At 39.1% G+C, this 26869-nt stretch overlaps 1 protein-coding gene across 2 annotated transcripts in view; it reads left to right on the top strand.

The window, feature by feature from the left end:
* The first annotated feature begins 1265 nt into the window (after positions 1–1265).
* The window catches only part of PLS1 (plastin 1), a 111909-nt gene continuing 86305 nt past the window's right edge, over positions 1266–26869 (top strand). The window contains exon 1 of one of the 2 annotated variants that reach the window (XM_060197559.1): positions 1266–1440. The gene's annotated coding sequence lies outside the window, so the exon portion shown is untranslated. Of the gene's footprint in view, positions 1441–1476; positions 1743–26869 lie in introns of those variants that run through there. The other variant, XM_007524068.2, reaches the window with a different exon arrangement.

Raw genomic sequence — 26869 nt, 5'->3', positions numbered from 1 at the left:
TGGTGCACCACCATTGGCCCCTAATCTTGTCATTTCCATGAAGCCCTAGGCCTCTGGAAACACAGTTTGAAAATGGTATTTCTCATTGGTATTGATACAATCAGTTGAGCAGATAATTTTTAAAATATAATTCTTACACACCAGTGGTGCATTGTTAATGCCATATCCTATTTTATATTTGGAAGAGTCTTTGGGGAAACACTTTCGTTTTAATAGCAATTCATTTACCAATAGCATCTTGGTTTTAAAGAGGATGTTCTAGACTTTTTAAACTGCTAATTTTTTGCTTCTTCTACAGAGGATGATATTTTTTCCTTTGCACCCGATCAGGTTACTCCATATTTAAAGTCTGTATTTTGTCATAAACTTATGTTGATCAATACTCCCTGTAAAGAAAGAGCTCATAGGATTTTTTTTTTTTTTTAACCAAAGCAATGCTCAGCTCTGGTTTATGGTGGTGCAGGTGATTGAATCTGGGCCTTTAGAGCCTCAGGCATGAAAGTCTCTTTGCATAACCATTATACTATTTACCCACCCCTCTGGCCCACAAGAACTTTTGATTGTTCTTTTTGAAATAAAATTTACCAGGGAATAATGTGTGTGAAATAAATTCCATACACTTAAAGTGTACAATTAAGTTTTCGCAGATTTATACACCTGTGAAATCTCCCCTCCAAATAAAACAAGTGGTTTCCATCATTCCCAAAAGGTTTCTACTTCCCGTTAATAGTTCATCACTCCCTCCACTCCTGGCTCTAAGGGATTATTGGTTTGTGGTGTCATGATAAATTAGTTTGGACTTGATATGAATAGACTCAAACACTTGTCTCTTTCATACTTAATTTCTTATTAATCTTTTTGGTGCCTAAAATAATTTCTATTATTTCCCATATCTCTAGCCCTATGGTGTTTCTTGGGTACCTAGTTTGCTTCTAATACTGTTGCTAGGTACTGAGCAGGCAGGCAAGACTTGAACTAAATGAGTGGCGAAATAGGAACATTTCCTGCTGGTGGGAGCAGTTAGGCGTATGCTCCAGGTAATGTATGTGGGAACTCCTGAGCTTGCACTCCAATTACTGTACTCCCAAGCTCGAAGAAATATCCTGCCTTTGTTTGAGTGTAGTTACTTATTTTTAAAGCAAGCGAAGAGCAAGTGTTGTGTGAAATCACAAAAGGGGTGGAGAGTTGGGGGGGGGGGTTCTTTTAATACCAAATAACCCACTTACCCCCCCTTTTTTTTCTTGATCACCAGTACTCAAAGAATGATTGTGGAGCTAACTTACCCTAATTTCTCTGGAGAACATGTCAGAAACGCTGAATAATCAGGCCACTGGGAAGGGAGTCTGAATTGGTTTAACAAGCCCACCGGGTGATTCTGACTCAAGTTTGAGCTCGAGAGCCACCGTGCTAAACTCATTTCCCAGGTGGAGGCTGAGGAAGGTAGGTGAGACTAACTGTGCACCTAGAGCCTTGCTCCTTCACTTCTCCTCCGGACCTCTTTCCGCACCTGCCTTTCTAGGCCCTGGCAGAATCTGGGTTCACCACCTCTGTACCTTTCCGCTGGGAGCCGCAAGCAATACCCGGCGAGTGGAGCGTGAATTCCCTGGCCCGGGGCCGACCGGGCATGCGCAGTGGCGGGAGCGCGGGAGCTAGCCGGGCGCGGCGAGCCAGCCGCAGAGCTGACCAGCAGGCGCCGGGATCCCGGGCGCGCTGCAGACATCTGGGGCCGGACCGCCGGGCAGGTATGGGCGCGGCGCGGGGAGCCTGAGAGGAAGTGGAAGCTGGCGGGTGGAATGCAAAGCCTCGGGTCTCCGATGGGGCGCAGCAGCTGGAGGGAAGTCTGTGAGGGTCCCTTCGCCGGGGCTGCGAGCGCGCTTCTGCGGGAGGGGCAGGTGTCTTTAAAGGTGCCTGTCTGTTGTTCACGGTGAACCCGACTTAGCCTTGCCCGCGCCAAGTCAGGCAGTTTATTAACTTTTCTATTTTCAACCTCTTTTTTAAACTTTGGCTGCTGGGGAGCCCTCGCTCAGACCCTGCCTTGAATTCTTGCTCGGATTCTGTGATGGGTTTCTTTGCTTTTGACCTTCTGGTGCATGAGATCAGTGGGGTTGGAATGAAGTCGCATCCAGGGTTCTGGTGTGGTGCCTTTCCTGGAAAGGGGTGTGCTGGGGGGAGGAAGGAAGTGGTTGTAGATGCGGCATCAGAAATGCCAACTTTCAATGAATTTCAGTGCCAAAAATTTTCTGCATTTCAGCTGCATTTTGAAATAGTGTCTTAATAATTTGTTCAGACTATCCCCCCTTCTCCAGCTTTTTCTACATTACTTTTATTTTATTCAAAAGGAAGTGGTCTTTGAGATGAGTAGCAGTTCTCACTTTTCTCCCCATTATTTACCCTGTCACATTTTCTGGCTCACACGGAGAATATCTTATCCCCTGGGAGGAAGCTCAGGCTGAGCTGCACACATTTCTTAAATAGTCTGTGAGCCCTAAACAAGAATTTTAGGCCGAGGGAGCCACACACTAAGCATTATTTAGTTTGAGTGTTAAGTTTATTATATGAGGAGACAGAGATTATAACTAAATTTATAGTTAAGGCAAACACTTTTTATAGATACATTTAAATACAAGTATCTGTATTACCTTCCTTCCCTCCAGCCCCCACGATGAATGTTTAATGCAGGAATAATATACAGTGCGTTTAGTTTGGGACTGCAGAGAACTTTGAGGTCAGCCAGTTCAGCTGCCTCAATTTACGAATGAGAAAACTGAGACCAAGGAGGTACAATGACTTGCTTGGGCCACTTGTCCCCTCCTAACCCCCCTTGGCAAACTTGGACTAGAGATCCGGACTTTCTGATTTCGGTGCTATTTTTTCTTGACAGCCCCCCCCCCCATACTCTCCTTACAATTTGGTTAGTTATTAAAGCATTTCTTTTTCTCTTCTGCCTCCTTATACTATGTAGCTTAACTTAATATGAAATTAGTCCCGTCTACTAAGATAGCTAGGATCTTGAAAACTCCCCCTTTTTAGCATAAAATTATTACAAGTTTAAGTGAGATAATATGTGTGTAAAGTTCAGCATAGAATATGGCCCAGAGCAAACAGAAATCATATTTACCTTTGTTTCTCCAGAATCCATCGACCACTACTTTTTTACTATCTTGTCAATAGTTTTATTATTATTATTATTATTTTATTATATTGCCAGAGCATTGCACAACTCTGGCTTATGGTGGGGATTGAACTTGGGGACCTTGAACATGAAAGTCTTTTTCTATCACTATTATGCTATATTCTCCCCCACCCCACCCCCTAGTTGTCTTGATTCTGTATTGTGTTGATTTTTTTCCCCCAGAGTACTGCACACCTCTGGCTTATAATGGTCTAGGGGATTGAACCTGAAACCTCAGAGTTTTAGGTATGAAAATCTTTTGCATAAACATGCTATATCCCCTGCCCTCAAGATTCCATATTTTATTTGACCTCTTCTGGTACTTTACACATTCTTCCTATCTTACTAGAAACTGTACATTTTATCCCATAATAAGACTGTAAATCTCTTTTTCTTTGATTTTTTTTTGTTCAGCCATTTCTTTATTTGTGATTAATAGTGGTTTTTTAAACTTCTTTTAAAAGGTACCCTCTTACTCAATCCTCATTTGTCAATTTTGTTGATTTATGTAAAGTTTGTACTTTATTAACTTAGTATTGGTTTACCATTTTAAGAGTACTAGTTTCATACCTATATATGCATACAGCTCCCTACACCCACTAGCAAAGTTCCAGTGTCAGTATACCAACGAGACCCTCTACTTGTACCTCCACCCCCACTTCCCTTTTACAACCAACAAACTTTTCACAGTCTGAGTTAGGTTGGTTATTATTACTTCTTGCAAGTTTACTTGTTTTTATTTATATTTCACATGTGAGCAAAAGCATCCAGTAGTTGTCTATCACTTAATAGCTTACTTCTCTTAGCATAATCACCTCCAGGTCTGTTCAGATCCTTCAGATAAATCCCAAGGAGTGGTACTAAAGGACCCTACTGTACTTTCCTTTATTATTTTGATTTTTTACAAATACGTACTAATTTGATAGAGAACCAGAGTAGGAGTGTGTCAAAACTAACTTCCTTCTTTTCCTTAGTGTCAGTGTCTTTGGGCCCTTGGTCCAGAATGCGTATTCATCTCCCTCATTTAACTCCCCAACACCCACAATCCATCTGTAAGATTCAATTCCAGTGTGATCTTTTCCTTGAAGCCTTTCCTGATTATTGAATTAAAAAAATAGTGGTTCTTTCTCTTTTGAACCTTTTAGCATTTGGTACTGCCTTAGCATTTGACCTGCCTTCTATATAATATGAGGGAGGATACCACTGACAGAACAGTAACCAAATCAATTATTTGGTTACTGTTGTTTCCATGTATATATTGGTATGGGGCCTACTATTGAGCAACACTCAGCAGCCTCCCCATGTCTAATTTTTTATTCTTTGCTTTAGAGGGAGAGAGAGGCAGAGAGGGGAGAGATACCACAGCACTACTCCCTCATTTTTGGAGCTGTGCCTGCTTTTTTCGTGTGGTACTGGGCATGAACTCCAGGGCCTTGCTCATGGGAAGGCATGAGCTGTCTTCTAACCTCTGGTTCTTTTTTTTCTTTTTAATATTTATTTATTTATTTATTCCCTTTTGTTGCCCTTGTTTTATTGTTGTAGTTATTATTGATGTTGTTGGACAGGAAATGGAGAGAGGAGGGGACGATAGAGAGGGGAGAGAAAGGTAGACACCGGCAGACCTGCTTCACCTCTTGTGAAGCGACTCCCCTGCAGGTGTGGAGCTGGGAGCTCCAACTGAGATCCTTATGCTGGTCCTTGTGCTTTGCACCATGTGCTCTTTAACCTGCTACGCTACCGCCCAACTCCCTAACCCCTGGTTCTTACATTTCAGTGAGAGTCGCAGATCAGTTAGAGCAGTATTGGAAACAGGTAAAATCATACTAGCGAATAGTTACTCAAGGGCTTGGATTGAAGCAAGAGCAGAGTGGATTTAATAAATGATATAGAGGGAGAAGCATTTGGCGAAACACTAGATGCAGAGAAGGAAAGACGTGTTGAAATTAGTTTTGGGTTTTGGGTATTGGTGTGGACTTCATATATTCTTTACTTTCTTCCTTTTTTAAATTTTCATTGTATTGAGTTAGTGGTTTACAATATGGTTATTGACATGTATACACACCAATACCCCATGATTCTTTTCACTCCCTTCCAACCCCTCCCTCCCCAGTGTCTTTTGCTTTGGTGCAGTATGCCCTACCCTGTCCAAGGTTCATTTTGTGTTTTCATTTTCAGGTTTGTTTCTTAAGTTTCACTTATAAGTGAGATCATCTGGTATTTACTTTTCTCTTTTTGACTTACCTCACTTAATATAATAACTTCAAGTTCCATCCAGGATGAAGAAAAATAGATGATTTCATCATTTTTGATAGCTGGGTAGTATTCCATTGTGTATACATACCGTACCTTTCTTAACTACTCCTCTGTCATTGGATATCTGGGTTGTTTGCAAGGTTCAGCTATTATAGATTGTGTTACTATGAACATATATATATATATATATATATATATATATATAAATCTTTTCAGATGGGAATACAAAGGAAACATCCTTCTTTTCTTCTAAGTGCCTCTGTTCTGTTTCTTAGTTATTGGTGAAATTTTTCTTATTTCCTGTCTTAGATAAGTTCTTGCATACATAAACTATTTTGAGTGGGGACACTGTGCTTTGAGATCATAGTACTATAAGAGAACACTTTACTCTGATCATCCTGTACTAGGTACAAGAGGAAGTGAGATGTGCTTCACTGAACTAGTTGGTGTTAACTGAACAGAGCTAGAGCCTGTGTTCAAGTTTCCTTGCTAGTAGCCCCAGGCTTTTACTTTTGAAGATGTTTGTTCCAGGTTTAATTTGAGTCAGCCACGGAACATTCTAGATCTATGGCTTGAAAACTCTTAAGAGACCAATGAAAGGGGGATGGTCATAGTTGGTAAGAAGATGTCTGCGTCATCAGAATAAATCAGAATAAGGGATGACTTGGCTTGAGAGTGTATTTGGGAGAGGCATTCGGCACAACCAAGAGGGAGTCCTGGAGATGCTTTAGTGCCCAAGGGTGGCTTTAGGACCGAAGATGTGGGGGTCAGGGAGAGTAAGCATTGAACTGTGATCCGACTCTAGTTTGGGAAACAAGACAAAGGCAGTGCAAAATCTCTGCTCACGTGATGGTTTGCAATATTTGTTTACTTGGGACAGATATTGCAAATGGGCTTTTTGCAAGCCAAAATAAAGCTCTTCCCTGGAGCTGCATGCATTAGAGCAGTTGCTGGATGGTACTAGCTTTTTTTTTTTTTTTTAATTACTTAATTAATTATTTTTTAAATGTATTCTTATTAGTGACTCAATATTGATTTATAAAATTATAAGATAATAGAGGTATGATTTTACATGTTTTTCACCACTAGAGTTCTGTGTTGCCATCCTCCCCATTGGCAACTGCAGTAGTTCTTCCAAAGTAACCAATTCTATAACTATCCATACCTATGTATAGCTATATATTTTTTCTCTTCATTTTTTCAGTTGTCCTGCCTTTACTCCCTTTTTTTTTTTCTCTTCACTTCCTTTCTAAGTCACCCCTACCTATACCCATTACTACGTTTGAGTCTTTCCTTTTTTCCTCTTCTCTCAGACAAAAGAAACAGGCTGGCACTTGACACTCCATGGACACTTACATTGATAGTTGACAGTGATACTTGTTCCTATAAGAGAAAAATCAAGGAGAGGGTCAGGAGAAAGCTCAGCAATAGAGTGCATTCCTTACATGCATAAAGGCCTAGGGCCTATCCCTAGCACTACCCCCTCTGTTGGAAGGTTCCTTATTCTTTATCCCTCTGGAAGTATGGACCAAAGATCTTTATGGGGTATAGAAGGTGGGAGGTCTGGCTTCTGTAATTGCTTCTCCACTGAACATGGACATTAGCATGTTGATCCATAACCCCAGCTTAGAGTTCAAATATTTTAACTAAACACTGAAACAAAACAAAAACTTATCTGTGGTGACCTTAAATAGATGTTTACAATGGCCCTTAAAATCTTAGCTGGAAAAAAAAAAACTTAGTTGGAGAAATGCTCAGAAATCTATCAATCTGAGAAAAAATAAAAGTAGTGGATCTTTATATTCTTTTAAAATAACTACTTCATTTAATTTTTTAGGCAGGAACAGCACCTTTCTCTTATATAGTATGGCATAACTATTTCTCTTCTGCTCCACACTCCCATCCCCCTTTTGGGGTGGTGGGAATGATTTAGCCACTGCCAGTATTTATTATTATTATTATTATTTGCTGACTATTTTTTAATAATTGCTGAATTATATGCTGGAATATCTATGGATCCCAACCTTTGTCCTGAATTTAGACCTTTGGGCTGTAGTCAAAACCATTAGGGGATATCTAGATCTGGACATATTCTCTAAGAGCTTCAACATCTTGGAATTCTAAAGTCACTATGGGCGAGTTGCAGTTAGAGGTGGGTGTGAGACACCTCAGAAATACTCCTGTCAGAGACAATAATTTAGAAATAGATCTGGCGGGCTCCAAATTGACCAGTGAAGGTGTCTCTGAGAAAATGCTATCATCTCGGTGGACCTAATTATTATTTTTTTTACAACTACTTATCTCAATGTCCAAATGCTTATCACATCATCTAGCTCTTTGCCTGAACAAAGATGCAAGTCAACATTTTATTCTGGATGATGATAAAAGTCAGAGAAAAAGCCCTTTGTACTTTATGCAGGTTTAATGGTTATAAAGTAGTTGTATTTAATTTTGATTACTGGATATTCCACTGACATAGATTACAGGATATATAAAACTGTGTCAGCTTTGATCATCTTCTTTTCAGTACTTTGATAAGTGCCGATTTGCTGGTTTTGTTTTGTTTTTTGTTTTTGTTTTTCAGTGAGAATAGTGTACCATGACTTCTGTAAAAGTAAATTGCTTTGTAGTAATACAATGGACACAGAAAAGGTGAGAGACAGAGTTAGAGTGATGCTAAGAGTTTTTTTTTTTTAATATTTAAAGCAATCATTTTTATCCAAAAATAGTTTATTTTCTAGGAGAGTAATAGCTATTTCACAAAGTCTAAAGGGGAACTTTAGACTTCATACTAACTGTAATGTTTTCCCCCTAGCATTTGGATTCAGTATTTCAGGCTGTATTACTGAGCCATCTCCCTGACCTAACTTTTCATGCTATTGCAGAGAGAGAGAGAGAGAGAGAGAGAGAGAGAGAGAGAGAGAATAGCTCCACCATCCATGGAGTTCTCTTTTTTGCTGTCATTGTGGTGCTGGCACCTCATGCACACAAGGCAGGCAGTAACTGCTCAAACACCTCCCCAGGCCTAAAATATTTTTTTTGCTGTAACATTGTTTGTGTGTGTATGTGTGTGTGTGTGTGTGTGTGTGTGTGTGTACACATGTACCTTCGACCTTGTGCATGTGTAATTTTGCTCCATTCAGGTTGCTTTTTCTTTTTTCTTTTTTTTATGATTTAATTATTTATTTAAGAAAGGAGACATTAACAAAACTGTAGGATAGGAGGGGTACAACTCCACAAAATTCGATCTCCATATCCCATTCCCTCCCCTGATAGTTTTCCCATTCTCTACCAAGGTCATTGTGAGATGCAGAAGGTGGAAGGTCTGGCTTCTGTAATTGCTTCCCGGCTGAACATGGACATTGACTGGTCGATCCATACTCCCAGTCTGCCTCTGTCTTTCGCTAGTAAGGTGGGTCTTTGGGGAAGCGGAGCTCCAGGACACATTGGTGGGGTCGTCAGTCCAGGGAAGTCTGGTCAGCATCCTGCTGGCCTCTGGAACCTGGTGGCTGAAAAAGAGTTAACATACTAAGCCAAACAAATTGTTGAATCAGATTGCTTTTTCATTGAGATAGTAAAACAAAAAGAAGGAAATGTAGAGAGGGAGAGCACCAGAGTTTGCACTTTTGGCATAGCACGTCCCATGTGGTACCCAGACTCAAACCTGGGTAGAATGCATGACAAAGGATATGCCCTAACTGGTGAGGTATCTCTCAAACCCTTAATATCTGAAGTAGATTTTAGATGTACATTCTAAACCAACGTGTGTATATACTATGTTACATTCACCACAAATAAAAGTCTATTTCCAGCCTTTACCATACATGATTTACCTACTCTGTTATCCCCCTGCCCTTCTTTTCTGGCAACTAGTACATTGTTTTGTTGTTGTTGTTGTTTTAATAAAATGGAAATATTGACAAGACTATAAGAGGAGTACATTTCCACATAATGCCCACCCCCAGAGCTCCATATCCAATCCCCTCCCTTGATAGCTTCCCTATTCTTTATCTCTCTAGGAGTATGGACCCAGGATCATTGTGGGGTGCAAAAGGTGGAAGGTCTAGTTTCTGTAATTGCTTCCCCACCGAACGTGGAACTAGTACATTAGTTTTTTTGTTGTTGGTTTGTTTTTTAAATTTTATAACCTTTATTTATTGGATAGAGACAGCCAGAAATTGAGAGGGAAAGGGGGGATAGAGAGGAAGAGAGGCAAAAAGACACCTGCAGCACTGCTTCACCACTCGAAAAGCTTTCACCCTGCAGGTGGGGACCGGGGACTCGAACCTGGGTCCTTGCGCATTGTAGTATGTACGCTCAACCAGGTGCACCACCACCTGGACCATAGTACATTAGTTTTATCCACTAAAGCTTTATTTTTGTTTTATGTACTCATTTGCTTTTTTTTTTTTAACCACACATTGGTTAAATTAACCTGAATTTTCATTTTTTTTTGAGCAATTCAGAACTAGAAAACTACAAGAATATTTGGATAACTTATGGCATGCAAACATTCCTCCTTCAAAAATTTAAATTGACCACAAAGAAAGCATGAAAATTGTCTTTTCTTATAGAAAAGTGGAAAGTTTGTAGGAGATCTTCATGATTACAAATAAAAGGTCTTATGGAATGGTTGACAAGAGGAATACAAGATATTTTTAGAGGAAACTAGTTTTTATTATTATTATTACTGAGAAGCTCAGTAAGTTAGATAGTCTAAAGACTCAGTTCTAGAAGATCAAACTTTTTTTTTTTAAATCATGAAGCTGTCAATTTGTTGGAGAACTAAGAAAAAAGATTTAAGTTCTCAACTTAGGACTTGAATTGAATTTGAATGTACAGCATTGGTGACTGTGTATAGAAGGATCAGTCTTGTTAATTAAACCTTGGACAAAGGTCTGCTTATCTAAATCTTACCCCCAACAATAAATTCCCATATGGAACTCTCTGCACTGCTTGGATAAAAGAGTAAACCTATCTCCATGATTCACAATTATAAAATCCAGAGTGAAGCATGGCAATTTATGACTTAAAACTGATACTGATCAAGCAGTTTGAATGACCGAGACAAAAAAGTATCAGCTTCACTTATACTTTGTTCTCATAACTGTTTCTCAGACTCTAGATTAAATTGTTGAAAGAAAAGAAAAGCAGGTTCAGAACCAACTCATTTACAGGCATGAGCAAGACACAAATAGGCTTTTTGTTTCATTTCACTTTTGTCATTTTTTTTTTTTAAACCAGAGCATTTCTCAGCTCTGGCTTATAGTGTGCAGGGAATTGAACCTGGGAGTTCTGAGCTTTAGACATGAACGTCGTGTGTGTGTGTGTGTGTGTGTGTGTGTGTGTGTGTGTGTGTGTGTGTGTGTGTGATTTATAGTAGGATACAAGATCATAGGATTATAGTGTATAGTTCCATATCATATCCACCACCAGAGTTCTGTACCCCCAATCCTCCAACCTCCAAAAGCTAACCTCTATAGCTCTACAAATCTTCAAAAAAGCTTGCTTGCTTATGTTATTTTTATATAATTTATTTCTTTATTGGGGGATTAATGGTTTACAGTTGACAGTAAAATACAGTAGTTTGTACATGTGTAACATTTCTCAGTTTTCCACATAACAACTCAACCCCTGCTAAGGTCCTCCCCTGCCATCATGTTCCAGGACCTGAGCACCCCCTACCAACCCAGAGACTTTAACTCTGGTGAAATACACCAAAGGCATGAACATCTTAGTGCATAACCATTATGCTATCTTCCCTTAAATGCCATCTTTTGTGACTATATTAGTTTCTATATTTTTTTCTCTTTGATGATATACTCATTGTATATGTTTACAGATAAAAATCAATGCAAACTAGAATTTTGAGATTTGATAAACAAGTCTCTGCTTAGGGCTTTAATGATACTCATTAATTATTTGGTGGGAAGAAATCTTAAATTGGTATATAATTAAACATTTAGCTCAGTATCAGATTAGTATTTATAACCTTTGGAAACAAACCCAAATTTTTCAGACTCCTACATCATTTTCACCTGAAGACTCCCTTATTCTCTGCTGATGAAATCTCCCTTCTTCTCCCTTTCTCCTGTAATATAGGTTCACTGGAACATTCTTTTGGTTGAGAGCATGTTTCCAAGAGTGGCCCAGTTCTTGCAGAGCTTAAGTGTTATCAGGGCAGGGAGGTGGCAGCCACAAAACACAGCTCAAAAAATTCAGTTATAGTTTATAGCAAAAGCTATAATGCATGTGAATTAATTTTGGATAAAACAACACTAATAGCAATTTTCTGGATCTCTTTTCTTATCCTCTGACATCCCAAGTTAAGCTCAAGATGACCATCCCTGGGAAAAAAAAAAAGTTCTGAGAATCTCAGAATGGTTATTGGTCAATCAAAATGAGCTCCTTAGGACAATTTAAAGTTCAGATATCTGAACTCAGTTGGACTTTGAAGAAGGTCATGGAAGGAAAGCCAAAGTCTGTGATTATGTTTCTGAGTCCATGAGAAATAATTTTCTAAAGCTATATGTTTGATGATTAAACAAAACAGCGAATGTGAAGGCAATTACAGTAATATTATCATAAGGTAAGGAGGTAAGGTATTTATTGATAGTTATGATAATTTGACTTTGCTGCTTTTCACTGATAAGTTGCCAAGTCTTTGAGAATGACTTCCTTGGTTGAGGTTACATGACTTGGAACTGGCAGAGATGGAACTCTCATAATGTCTCAGGTGACAGAATGCCGCCATTCAGTACTGGGACCATGGTTGACACATGTTCTCTCTCTTCATGGAACTTCAGTCTATTTCTAAGCCTAGAGTTTTTGTTTGTTTGTTTTTTCATCTTTGTATACGTTTTTATCTATTCATGTGATAGAGACAGAGAGAAATTGAAAGGGAAGGTGGGGAGAGAGAGGGAGAGAGAAAGAGAGACACCTGCAGCAATAACTACGTTACCTCTAGTGAAGCTGGGGATTTGACCCTGGGTCCTTGCACATGGTAACATGTGCAGTCACTAGATGCTCCACTGCCCAGCCTCCTCCTTCCATATTGTTTCATTCTGTATTTTTCTTCCATTATTTATCAGAAGACACAATTTCTCTGTGAGCTTTATGTTGATTTTTATAAAGTCTTTTTTAAAAAATATATTTGTTCATTTTGAATTTTGAATGTCTTTTTTTTTTTTTTTTGCCTCTCTGGTTGTCACTGGGGCTTGGTGCTGGCACTATGAATCCATTGTTCCTGGTGGCCACTTTTTGTTTCCATTTTTTTGGGTAGGACAGAGAGAAATTGAGAGAGGACGTGGAGACAGAGGGAAAGAGAAAGACACACACCTGCAGACCTGCTTCGCAGCTTGTGAAGTGTCCTCCCTGCAGGTGGGGAGCCGGGGGGTTTGAACCAGGAGGGGTCCTTGTGCTTCGTCCTATGTGCACTTAACCCAGTGCATCACAGCCCAGCCCTGATTTTTATAAAGTCATAAATGTGCTTATAACTGAGTCTTGCCTATGGGACCCTTCTGAAAATTAATTTACTTTTATGAAAAAGAGAGGAGAGAACAGAGCACTATGTAGCTTTGGCTTATAGTGGTACTAGGGAGTGAGCCTGGGGACCTCTGGGACTTTAGGCATACAAAATACTATGCTTTAATACATGGAGTTAGCTCCCAATTCTGGCTATAGGACTCTTTAAGTGCTTTCTCTGTTGCTAGAAGTACTTTCAACAATGGCCCCCTATACTTTCCACTTGAGTGCTGTTAACCTCCACTGTGAAAAGAGGGACTGGATGACTGTAAGCATCCTCCTCATTGACACTCGGGGGCTTGTTTTAGGAGAATAATTCTTCTCTCCTCTGAAAAAATAAATAAAGGATGGGACTGAACAAAGGGAGTTGGGGAGGAGTGAGAGATGTTACTTGTAGTCACGAAAACTCGGTCAGATGGAGAAGACCAGCCCATACCCAGCCTGAGACGTGAGTCAGCACTAAGAGGGAGAGCAGAAGGAAGCTTTGGGGGAACCCCATAGAGAGCAGATAATTGTGTGTGGCACACTGAAGCAGCTGAAAGGAGTCACGAGTCCAGTCTCCAGGAAGCGCCTCCTTCTGTGCAGTCTTCATTGAACTACCGTGGAAACTTGGGAGCCTGCAAACATCAGGGTAGAAACGTTCCTACTCCTGGATGTGAATCTCAGGTCAACTACTAACAGCTATGTGAATCAGACCAAAATATGTAGCTTCCTTGAACCTCTGTCCCCACCCTTCCCCCATGAAGGATGGTCAATATTAGGGAAACTGATAGTGGTGAGCTTAATCTTTACCTTTGGGACCCTTGAAAAAATCAGTGCCAAAGAGTTGAGGAATTCTTCCAGAATTTAATTTGAATTTCTACTAATTTTATGTTTTATTACAAGCACTACAGTATTCTCAGTTACTTCAGAGGAATAAAAAATACATATATATATCTTTGGCTTCACCCTTAGATTAGATGCTGTCTAATGACTCACCACTAATTATACTAATGTAAGATATCATTAAATTGTGACTGTAGAGGTATGTGGAAATTCTCTGTACTACCTGCTTAATTTCCTTAGTTCTAAAAATTATTCATTTTCTAAAAGTAACTACAATTAGATACTATTTCACACTCTTAAAGATGACCATAATAAAAAAGATGACAGGTGCTGGGAAGAATTTGGAGAAGTGGAAGTTTTATACACTATTGATAGAAATGTAAAATGGTGCAGCTTTGGGGTTACACTTGGGTATGGTTTCAGGTAGTATTTTGAGGTACTTCCTTAAAATGTAAAACACTGAGTTACTATATAATCCAGCAATTCATTACTAGGTATATGTCCCCAGAGAAATGAAAACATAACCTCCCTCCAAAAACTAGCTCACACATGTTCATAGCAGCAATATTCATAATAGCTCAAAAGTAAAAACAAATCAAATGTCCATCAGCTACTAGATGAATAAATAAAATGTGATAGACACAAAAGAAGTATTATTCAATCATAAAAAGTGAAGCACAGATGATAGATGAACTTGAACACATTACACTAAGTGAAATAAGTCAGACAGAAAAGGTTACAATAAAAAAAGCCAAAACAGTTGGGGGCTGGGCAGTAGCACCCGGGTTAAGCACACATAATGCTAAGTGCAAGGACTGGTTTAAGGATCCTGGTTCAAGCCTCCGGTGCCCCACCTGCAGGGGGCTCGCTTCGCAAGTGGTGAAGCAGGTCTATAGGTATCTATCTTTCTTTCCCTCTCTCTGTCTTCCCTTCCTCTCTCTGTCCTATCCAGCAACAACAGCAGCAGCAACAATAAAGGAAAAAATATGGCTACTGGGAGCAGTGGATTCAGTAGTGCAGGCACTGAGCCCCAACGATAGCCCTGGAGGAAAAAAAATTAATCCTCAATTCTCCACTGATTTCTTCTCCATATTAAGTGTTCAGCTACTCTATTGGCTCCTGTGGTTTTTGTAATTTGCCATTTGTACATGAGCTTCTAGGTTGTCTCAGAAAAAGAAGGGGAGCTAGAGGAGCCCACACTGTCTTTGATTTACTTGGGCGTAGAGTGACACAGATCACAACTATTTACAGTTGGCTATGTAGAACTAATCACACATGGTGCTTAATGGCAAGGGGCTCGAAGGGGTAGGGGCAAGGGTGGGGACAATGAATAATGGATGTTTGCCACACCACTAAAGCAAGAGAACTGGTTAGTATGCAAACAGCAAACACCAAAATAAATCAAAACTTAAGAAAATATTTAGTGATAATTGGGGCCGAGTGGTGGCGCACCTGGTTGAGCACACATTACAATGCGCGAGGCCCTGGTCTCCGCCTGCAGGGGGAAAAGTTTGTGAGTGGTAAAGCAGTGGTTTCAGGTGTCTCAGTCTCTCCCTCTCTACCACCCCCATCCCTCTTGATTTCTGGCTGTCTCTATCCAATAAATAAAAATAAAATAAAAAATAGTGATAATTACCTGATTACAAATTATAAGGGGCTAGGTGGTGGCATACCCAGTAAAGGAAACACTCACTGCCAAGACTACAATCCCAACCTGGGGGTGGGGTGGTGGTGGATGATGACTTCATGATTAATTAATCAGTACTGCAGGTGTGTCTTTTTTCTTCTCTATCAACCTCTTTCTCTCAATTTCTCTCTTTATAAAAAAGCCAACAAACAAACAAAAACCTTCTGGGAGTGATGTATTCATCATACAGTCATTGAGCCCCAGCAATATAACATTAGTGGCAATTAAGTCTGAAAAAAAATTTTAACTAGGCTGAAGATATAGCATAATGGTTATGCAAAATACTCTCATGCCTGAGGCACCACGGTAAGCCAAAGCTGAGCAGTGCTGTGGTTTCTTTTCCTCCCTCTTTCTGTATGTCTTTTTCTCTTGTTAAAATTAATAAAATTGGGAGTCGGGCTGTAGCGCAGCGGGTTAAGCGTAGGTGGCGCAAAGCACAAGAACCGGCATAAGGATCCCGGTTCGAACCCCGGCTCCCCACCTGCAGGGGAGTCGCTTCACAGGCAGTGAAGCAGGTCTGCAGGTGTCTTTTTCTCCTCCTCTCTGTCTTCCCCTCCCTCTCTCCATTTCTCTCTGTCATATCCAACAACAACAACAACAATAATAACTACAACAATAAAACAACAAGGGCAACAAAAGGGAATAAATAAAAAAAAATTAATAAAATTGAGGTGGTAGCACACCTGGTTGAGCACACATATTACAATGCACAAGGACCTGGGTTGGAGTCCCCAGTTCTCACCTGCAGGGGGAAAGCTTTGCAAATGGTGAAGCAGTGCTGCAGGTCTCTCTCTCTCTCCTTCCATATCTCCCCCCCATTCCTCTTGATTTCTGGTTGTCTCTATACAATAAAGATAATACAAAATTTTTTAAAAGAAAAACATTAAAAAATAAAATTCTTAAAAATAAATTAAAATATAGTAAATTACAATCAAGTTTTGTCCTAAACCAATACAGTTTATTTATTTTTTTACTTGTTTATTTATTTGCCTCCAGGGTTATTACTGGGGCTTGGTGCCTGCACTATGAATCTACTGCTCCTGTGGCTATTTCTTTCAATTTTTTGGATAGGACAGAAGGAAATTGAGAGGGGAGGGGGAAATAGAGAGAGAGGGGAAGATAGACATCTGTAGAACTGCTTTACCACTTGTGAAGCAAGCTCCTTGCAAATGGGGGGGAGCTTAAACTAGGATCTGAATTGGGACCATGAATCAGTGCTTGCGCTTCGTACTATGTGCGCTTCGTACTATGTGCGCTTCGTACTATGTGCGCTTCGTACTATGTGCGCTTAACTCAATGACTACCACTCAGCCCCCTAATTTGAAATAATTTTAAGACAATAACAATGTTTTTTTTCCTTTACATCATAATTCTTCAGATGATGGTACTTATGATCAAAGCCTATATTTATTGAGGCAACCTTCTTGGTGTTGCACATAGTAACACTGAAGAGAATGGAGACAGGGTAAATCATAAAGCAATCCAGCAGAGAGTTCTATATTTATCAGTACCATTTGGTGCAGGGGGAGATTATCATCATTCACAGTCCAGGAAGTGGTACAGTGGTAGATCTTTGGACTTGTAAAAATGAGCCTTGAATTTGATCCACAGCATCACCAATGACAAAATTCCCTCATCCCTAACTCATGAAATAAACAAAACAAATATTTTGGAGGGGAAGACAGAGAGGGGGAGAGAAAGATAGACACTTGCAGACCTGCTTCACGGCAGGTGAAGCGGCTCCTCTGCAGGTGGGGAGCTGGGGCTCGAACCGGGATCCTTACGCTGGTCCTTGTGCTTTGCGCCACGTGCGCTTAACCCGCTGTGCTACAGCCCAACTCCCATAAAACAAATCTTTAAAAAAAAAAAGCATTACAAAAATGAAACTTCAGCTCTCATGCCTGTGGCACCAAAGTCCCAGGTTCAATTCACCATACCACCATAAGCCAGAAAGAAAGGAAGGAAGGAAGGAAGGAAGGAAGGAAGGAAGGAAAGAGAGAAAGAAAGCAGGCAAGAAAGGAAGAAAGGAAGAAAGGAAAAGAAAAAGAAATATATATATTATTATAATATGTATGTAATATATATTATATGTATATTATATATATATGTATATATATATATATATATATATATATATATATATATATATATATTCTCCCCTTGGCTTGCAAAAAAAAAAGTTCGCCACAAGCTTATTTACAAGCTATAGCTGCTAGAAAGATCTACAAAAGCATCCAAATCACAGTAAATACTAAGTTTCACTGTAATCTGAACTAGTTATACAATATTACCATTACTTAGAATTTCATGTGTAAGAGACAGCAACATTCTAGTGATTAGGGGAGAACAGGGCAGAGCTTTAACTTTAAGCATTTTAAAAAATATATATTATTTTGTTTTTGATAGAGACAGAGAAATCTAGAGGGGGTAGGGGGTGACTTCACAACTCTGGGATGGTTTTTTGAGATAAGAGACAGAGAGAGAAAGACACCACTGTACAGAAGCTTTCTCCAGTATGGTGGGGCAAGGCTCAAACCTGGCATTTATACATGGCAATGCAGCTGCACTATGGGCTATTTTGTTAGTCAGCACCATTTGTAACAAGGTAAGTTGAGGAATCTGGAGAACGTTTACCAAGAAGATGAAATTTCTGCCCTCAGTCTTAAATTACTTCGCTCATATAGAATGAAGTTACTGTGTGCAAGGACCTGAGTTCAAACCCCCAAACCCCACTTGCAGGGAGGAAAGCTTTAGAAATTGTGAACCGGGGCTACAGCTACTTCCCTTTCTATCTGCCCCATTCCTCTATTTCTCTCTCTAGCCAAATCAGTCAATAAATACATATTTTAAAATTGAAGCAACAGTGTCGAGCAAGTGTTGGCAAACTTTTTCTTTTTTCTTTTTTTTTTTTTGATGAAAAAAAAATGTCGGGGGGATTAATGGCTTACAGTCAATGGCAAACTTTTTCTCTACAGATATTTTCGGTTTGGGGGCCAGGTGGTGGTACACCTGGTTGAGCACGCATGTTACAATTCACAGGGACCGGGGTTTGAGCCCCCAGTCCCCACCTGCAGGGGGAAAGCTTTGCAAGTGGTGAAGCAGGGGTGCAGGTGTCTCTTTCCCTATCACTCACTTCCCTTTCGATTTCTGGATGTCTCTATACAATAAATAAATAAATATAATAAAATTTAAACAAAAAACCCCAAATATTTTAGATTTCATGGGTCATTTGGTCTCTGTCTCAAGAACCCAATTCTGCTATTGGAGCATGAAAACAGCTGTAGACTATATGGGAGTAGATGGCCATTACTATGTTCAAGTAAACTTTATTTATTAGCACTTACATTTTAATTTCTTAATATTTGGACATGTCACAAACTACTGTTCTTTATTTTTCTTCCCACAATCATTTAAAAATATTTAAACCATTCTTTGCTAGCAGATTTTATGCAAACAGGCAGTGAGCCAGGTAGTTCATGCTGAGTCTGCCTGCCTGGTTTAGAACCATTTCCTTTCCTTTCCTTTCCTTTCCTTTCCTTTCCTTTCCTTTCCTTTCCTTTCCTTTCCTTTCCTTTCCTTTCCTTTCCTTTCCCTTTCTTTCTTTCTTTCTTTCTTTCTTTCTTTCTTTCTTTCTTTCTTCCTTCCTTCCTTTCTCTCTCTCTCTCTCTTTTTCTTTCTTTCTTTCTTTCTTTCTTTCTCTCTCTCCTTTTTTTATTGGATAAACATGGAGAAAAATTGAGAAGGAAGGGGCAAATAGAACTGGAGAGAATGAAAGAGAGAGGGAGAGAGATCTGCAACATTACTTCACCACTCATGAAACTTTCCTCCTATAGCTAGGGACCAGGGAATTGAGCCAGAATCCTTGCTCGTTGTAACTCAACCTGGTGCACCACTACCCGGCTCAAAAGCTCCTTTTCTTACAGTTAGAAAGTGAATTGCCTTACTGAGGACCTTAATAGTTAGGTTTAGTGATTAAATATACTTAACTTCATTTAGACTTTTATTCAACAAACAACTCTTCTATCAGTTCCTAGTGAATTTCATTTCTACAAATTGAGATAGTCTTTTTTTGATAGGTACATATATTTACACAAATGTATAGTTAAAATACATAATGAATATATATTAACTGTAAGAACCACAAATTTTATGAAAATCATGACTCACTAATATTAAAAAGGACAACCAATATCTGTTAGTCACTTACTATATGTCAATATAGGTATTATAACCTGTGAAAGATGCTTTAATAGATTATTACATTTTTCTCTTGATTTAGTTTTGGAACTGTTATATGTTGAATCATCAGGGGAAGAATTGTGGAATCTACTCTTGATCTGGGAAGTTTCTGAGAAAAAAAAGAGAAATAAGGGGAGTTGGGTGGTAGTGCAGCAGGTTAAGTGCAGGTGGCCCAAAGCACAAGGACCAGTGTAAGGATCCTGGTTCAATTCCCTGTCTCTCCACCTGCAGGAGGGTTCGCTTCACAGGCAGTGAAGCAGGTCTGCAGGTGTCTATCTTTCTTTCCCCCTCTCTGTTTTCCCCTCTTCTCTCGATTTTTCTCTCTCCTATCCAACAACGACATCAATAACAATAATAATAATAACAACAAGGACAACAAAAGGGAATAAATCAATAAATATTTTAAAAAATTTAAAAAAGATAAATAAAATATGAAACATTTTATTTTCCCAATTAAATATTGGCCTTGGAAGGAGAAAAATGGAAAGAGAATAATTTTGAGAATAAAATATTTACTTTGTGACTGATTCACAAATCTAACTCTATATATGATGACTAGTAATTCAAAAGATTCCTCATCTTATGCCATTCTGTGACACTGGCATCATTTAATGGTGCCAAGTGACTGTCTTCATCCAATTCATTGTGCACACAAATAACATATGACCTATGACAAGATCTTTGTACTCTTTTATTACACAGTGATAAATTCCTGGGTAGGTAATAATCTCTGCACTTTGGCTTATTACTAAATGAAATGTACTGTCAAATTATGGGGTCTTAAAAAAACAATGCTTTTTGCTTTATATGTAATAAATATTATATACAGAGGACCCAGTGGGGGTTGTATTGTTATGTGGAAAACTGAGAACTGCTATGCATGTACAAACTATTGTATTTACTGTCAACTGTAAAACATTAATCTTCCAATAAAGGAATAGAAATGACACTAGAAAAAGAAAGACAAAAAATATGTACAGTAAAATTCTACATCTTTAACTTCTGCTTATGAAATTCTTGTCTTATAACAACACAGGAGTTGTTCTACCTTTTTCTTTCACAAGTCCTGATCCTTCAATGATTTAGACAAGTTGAAGAAAGGGGGTTGGCTTTTTTTTTTTTTTTTTTGATACCACAGAGAAAAACTGAGAAGACAGAGGAAGATAAAGTAGGACAGAGAGAAAGAGAGAGGCAGACTGGGAGTATGGACCGGCCAGTCAACGCCCATGTTCAGCGGGGGGGCAATTGCAGAGGCCTTCTGCAACCCTCAATGACCCTGGGTCCATGCTCCCAGAGGGATGGAGAATGGGAAAGCTATCAGGGGAGGGGGTGGGTTATGGAGATTGGGTGGTGGGAATTGTGTGGAGTTATACCCCTCCTACCTTATGGTTTTGTTAATTAATCCTTTCTTAAATAAAATAAAAAAATAAAATAAAATAAAATAAAAAAATAGGACAGAGAGAGACACTTGCAGACCTACTTCACTGTTCATGAATAGGGGGGTTCAAACCCAGGTTCTTGTGTATGGTAACTGATGAGTTCAATCAGGTGTGCCATGGCACAGCCGTATTTATTTATTTTTAATGTGGTGCCAGGAGATACGAATAGGGCCATCAAGATAGCTTACCTGTGAACGTGCCTTCTCTGTCATGTATGTGACCCAGGTTCAAGTCAAGCTCCCATCGAACTAGGGAAAGCTTTGGTGCCATAATATCTTTCCTTCTGTTCTTCTCTCTGAAAAAGTCAGCCTAGAGTGGTGAAGCCCTGGTTTTCTTTTTCATTTTAAAGTGAATATTATGGGGCCTGGGAGGTAATACACCAGGTTAAGTGCACATAGGGCAAAGCGCAAGGACCTGCCTAGGAATCCTGGTTCAAACCCTTGGCTCCCAACCTGCAAGGGGGTTACTTCACAAGCAGTGAAACAGACCTGCAGGTGTCTATTTTTCTCTCCTCCTCTCTATCTTCTCCTCTTCTCTCAATTTCTCTCTGTCCTATCCAGCAACAACAGCAATGACAACAACAAAAACAATAGCAATAATGAAAAAAAAAGATAGCTTCCAGGAGCAGTGGATTCATAGTGCGTGCACTGAGCCCCAGAAATAACCCTGGAGGCAAAAAAAAAAGAGTATTATCGTATTATCACAGTTCCTTTAATAAGTTTCAAAGCTTTTTGTAAACATACTTAGTTCCATGCAGTCCAGAATGGAAGTTTGTCTCTATGCCTTAGTCTTTCCAGATACTATTATTGGAATTTAAAAAAATTAAGGAATTCAAACTTTGGTTATAAATATTTTGTTCTAAATTCATCCAAAAGTAGAATTATAGTGGTTGAAATAATCATAGTAACTGAATAGCTGTATTAAATCTGTCACAACAATCCTGTGGCTAAGTAGGTCTCATTGTCCCCCTTTAGATGAGGAAGCTGAGTTGAGGTAATTGGCCTGGTTCCCTATTTTCCCTTCTTTCTTCCTTTCTTTCCTTCCTTTTTTTTTTTTCTTTCTTTCTTTTTAATATTTATTTCCTTTTGTTGCCTTGTTGTTTTATTGTTGTAGTTATTATTGATGTCGTTGTTATTGGATAGGACAGACAGAAATCGAGAGGAGGGGAAGACAGAGAGGGGGAGAGAAAGATAGACACCTGCAGACCTGCTTCACTGCTTGTGAAGCAACTCCCCTGCGGGTGGGGAGCCGGGGGCTTGAACCAGGATCCTTACTTCGGTCATTGTGCTTCGCGCCAAGTGCGCTTAACCCATTGTGCTACTGCCCAACTCCCTCTTCCTTCCTTCCCTCCCTCCCTTCCTTCCTTCCTTCCTTCCTTTCCTCCTTTTTTTTTTTTTTTTTTTTAACCAGAACACTGATCAAATCTGGTTTATGATGGTGTGGGGGATTGAATCTGCAACTTTGGAGCCTCAAGCATGAGAGTCTCTTTGTATAACTTTTATGCTACTTACCCCCACCAACCCTATTTTCTTACTAGATGTTACTTGATAGCCATTCTTAGCTTCCAAGGATCCCTTTCTTTGCTCTGGCAAAGAAAGACTATTCTCTTAAGGATTTATGTGATGATATTGTCCTGTCTAGATAATTCAGGAAGATTTGTCCCAACCCAAAGCCTGTACCCTTAATCACATCTGCAAAGTCTCTCTTGCCATTTAAGGTAATATTCACAGGCTCTGAAGGACTGGGGTTAGACATATTTGAGAGGAATTATTCAGCTTGTCCCAGACACTTTGTCTACCTTTGTTGATTAATGAAATAGCTGTGGTTTTTCAGAGATCCATGTTGATGTGTATGAGGGGAAAAATGCAACTTACCTAGATATTTTTCTATATTGACATCCTCTTAGGGCCAGGTTCCAAAACCAGTAGTTTGGAGCAGAATGTTGCAGGACTTTTGCATAGTTAGGCAGAGCTGCAGCAATGTTTACTTCTGGATGCTGCAGAGGGAAGAAATTTGCTTTGTGCCTGCTTCTTTGATGATAGAGTCATACAGATATATATATATTTAATTATCTTTATTTATTGGATAGAGATAGCCATAAATCAAGAGGGGGAGGAGACAGAGAGGGAGAGAGACAAAAAGACAAGACACTTGCTACATTGCTACACCACTGGCAAAGCTTTCCCCCTGCAGGTGAGGACCGGGGGCTTGAACTTGGTTCCTTGTGCATTATAATAAGTGCACTCATCCAGGTGTGCCACCACCCAGCCCTCAGATGTTGTTCTGATCTGAAACTGGCATTCTTGCTTAGCCAAGATATCTGCTTTCAGTTACACATTGCAACCACCTGCTCCTGTGTTTTTACACTTCTCTTCTTGTACTCACATCTGCTAGGTCTGTCTAGGTCTGTCTTTCTGTCCCCTATTTATCTATAGTAACAAAATTTATGGAATATTTTGACAACTACTCATTCTCAGAAATATTTTCCAAGGTGTTAAAAGTGTGGATTTACTCATTTTTAGTGAAGTGCCTGAATTAAAGTAATATGGATTCTTGTCATTTTCCAATCATTCATCAGTTATTTTGAATTCTTTTTTATTAAGATATTTTATTTTGATGAGACAGAGATACAGAGAGACAGAGTATTTCTCAGCTCTGGCTTATAGTGGTGCTAGGATTGAACCTGGCACCTCTGAGACTCAGGAATGAGAGTCTTTTGTATAACCATTCCTGTCTTCCCAGTATTTGGAATTCATCTCTATGATGTCTTTTTCCATAAGTCTGTATAGCATTAAAGAAGCCCCTGTAGCATTTTGGATGTAGAGGAGTTCTCAGAACTACATATTGCATTGGTTTGAAGTACTAAACTTGTTTGATTGTGATTTTATTAGTTAAACACCAAAATTCGGTAAAATGTGCATTTTATTTGCTTACAGTCTTAGCAGAATAACATTGCTGATAATATCAGAATACAACTGGAGTGATAAGTTTTCAACTTCATATCTTACTGAAAATGTTAATTTCTACCACTAGTTAATCTAACAATAAGTGTCACGGGATAGAAACTGTATTTTTTTTTATCCATTTTGAAACTTTAATTGACATATATGTGCAGGAAAATGTCCAAGTTCTAAGTGTGTGACTAGTAGAATTTTTCAGAAAATGAAACTCCCACAAATACAGCATTTCTAGCAAGAAGTCAGGTATGTTCCCAGCACCCCCCAAAACCTTCTGCTTCTTCCTAGTTGCTGCCATTCTCAAGGTAGTCACCACTCTGACAGTTTAGAAGTTTGAGAAATGGACTACTGTTAAAATATAAAAAAAAATGTGTTGCCAACATTGTGGAAACATTTGCTATAAACAAATCTCCAAGTAGGTATATGTGGGTTTATAGAGATTTAAAGAATGTGGCTCCAGCTCTGAAGATGCTCTTAAGTACAGAACTGCAAACTCCTTTCTGAGTGTTCTTTCTTGATCCAGTAGTTAGAGTGATATAAATAACTCAGAGTCTGGGTTCCCTCCCCCCACCCGGCACTGTCCCCCTGTATTTTTCATTACTCACAATGATTCAGATAATACTTTTGCCTTAGTCACAAGTTGTTAAAAACAGCCATCATACACTTGACCCTGAGCAATTTCTCAGTACCATATTGCTTTCTTCCTGTTTGTCTTTGCAGATTTTGAGGTCAAATTATGTATTTCCTCTGGAAATTGGTTGCAGTTCATAATAGGTACTCCAGAAAGAGTTATTGTCAGCAAAAGTGGCAGCCATGGTATTTTAATTGTATGTCAGGATTCTTCCTGGCAGGACTGGAAAGTTAAATTTGTTATGCAAAGTGGGGGTGGAGGGGGCCAGGCTATGGCACACCTGGTTGGGCACATATATTACAGTGCACAGGGACCCTAGTTCAAGGCCCCCATCCCCTCCTATAGTGGGGAAGCAGTGATGCAGTGCTATATGTATGTGTCTCCTCCCTGTTCTGTCTTCCCCTTCCCTCTTACTTTCTTTTTTTTTTTTTAATTTTTATTTATAAAATGGAAATATTGATTAGACCATAGGATAAGATGGGCACAACTCCACACAAATCCCACCACCAGAACTCCATATCCAATCCTCTCCCTTGATAGCTTTCCCATTTCCAGCATCATGGGTGCAGAAGGTGGGAGGTCTGGCTTCTGTAATTGCTTCCCCACTGATCATGGGCCTTGACAGGTCGATCCATACTCCTAGCCTGTCTCTCTCTTTCCCTAGTGGGGTAAGGATCTGGGGAGGTGGGGCTCTAGGACACATTGGTGGGGTTGTCTGCTCAGCAAAGCCAGGTTGGCATCATGGTAGCATCTGGAACCTGGTGGCTGAAAAAGAGTTAAGATATAAAGCAGAACAAGTTGTTGACTAATTGCCCTCTTACTGTCTGTCTCTGTCAAAAATAAATATTTTAAAAAACTGAGTGGATACAATATTAGAGAAATTCAATCTGGAGCCGTATGTACCCTCATTCCCTATCTTACTCTGTGTTCTAGGATTTAAAACATTAGATCTAAAAGTAAAACACTGCAGAATACTTTAATTACCAACCAGATTGCTTAAATAAATCATGGTATATTTATAATGTGGACTATTTTAAAGTATGAAGGGCATGTTTTCAAAAAAATGTTTCATGATTTGGGAAAAATTTCAATAATATTAACTAAAATTGTATATTGAAAGATACCAACTTGGTTTAAAAAAAAAGGTAGTATCCTCCTGTAGATGCACACAGAAGACTGAAAATACCTAGCATATTAGCTCTTACCTGGTTATTTCTGAATACTATGCATGAAAGTAACTTAAATTTTCTTACTTTGCATTTTAGAGATGTACTTTTCAAAAGCATATGTCTAGATGCAAATCACAAACAGGATTATTATTATTTTTTTTATTTAAAGAATGCATTGAGCAGATAACTGACTCTCCCTGTGAAGTCTGTGTAGGAAATCAGATGTAGTAGATAAATGTTATAGTCAAAAGGTCAGCAGAATTCAGTAACACAGCAGCAGGTTCACAACATCTATAAATGGTCCTCCTTAAACATTTTTAGAATTCTTGATGTAAGACACATGAATGGTCACTCCATTCAAATTTCTGTGTAGGAAACCCCAAAGACAACTTTTGTCCACCCACAATGTACTTTGAATCTGTGTTGGAAAATCCTGGTGAATAGGGCCTCTGTGTTCTAATGGTACATTGGGTCATCTCTGAACAACTTGAACAGAATATTTTCATATTAATCAAAATTTATTATTATATTTTTATGTAATGGTCCTACTTAACCATTCTTAGAAATTATATAGAGCAAAAGTGAGCTCTCTTCAATAAAAATACTTATAAAATACATAAGTGAGTATGCATCTTTTTAATAATCACAGAGGCATAATTTAGGTATAATAGACTATACCCACTTAAGGCAGACAGTTCAATATGTTCTGACACATATATGCATCCACAAAATCTTCATCACAATCAAGACACAGAGCATTTTCCTTCCCCCTGGGAAATGTCTGTCCCTTCTCAGCCCATACCCCTCACCATCCTTTTTGAGGCATTCACTGATCTTTGCTTTCTGTCACTACAGTTTAGTTTACGTTTTTGGTATTTCTTTTTTTAATTAATTTATTTAATAAAGGAGACATTAACAAAATCATAGGTTGGGGGGGTACAACTCCACACAATTCCTGCCACCCAATCTTCAT

The sequence above is a fragment of the Erinaceus europaeus genome, chromosome 9, assembly GCF_950295315.1.
Source record: "Erinaceus europaeus chromosome 9, mEriEur2.1, whole genome shotgun sequence".
NCBI classification, from domain to species: Eukaryota; Metazoa; Chordata; class Mammalia; order Eulipotyphla; family Erinaceidae; genus Erinaceus; species Erinaceus europaeus.
This window is presented reverse-complemented; position numbering and strand designations above follow the sequence as displayed.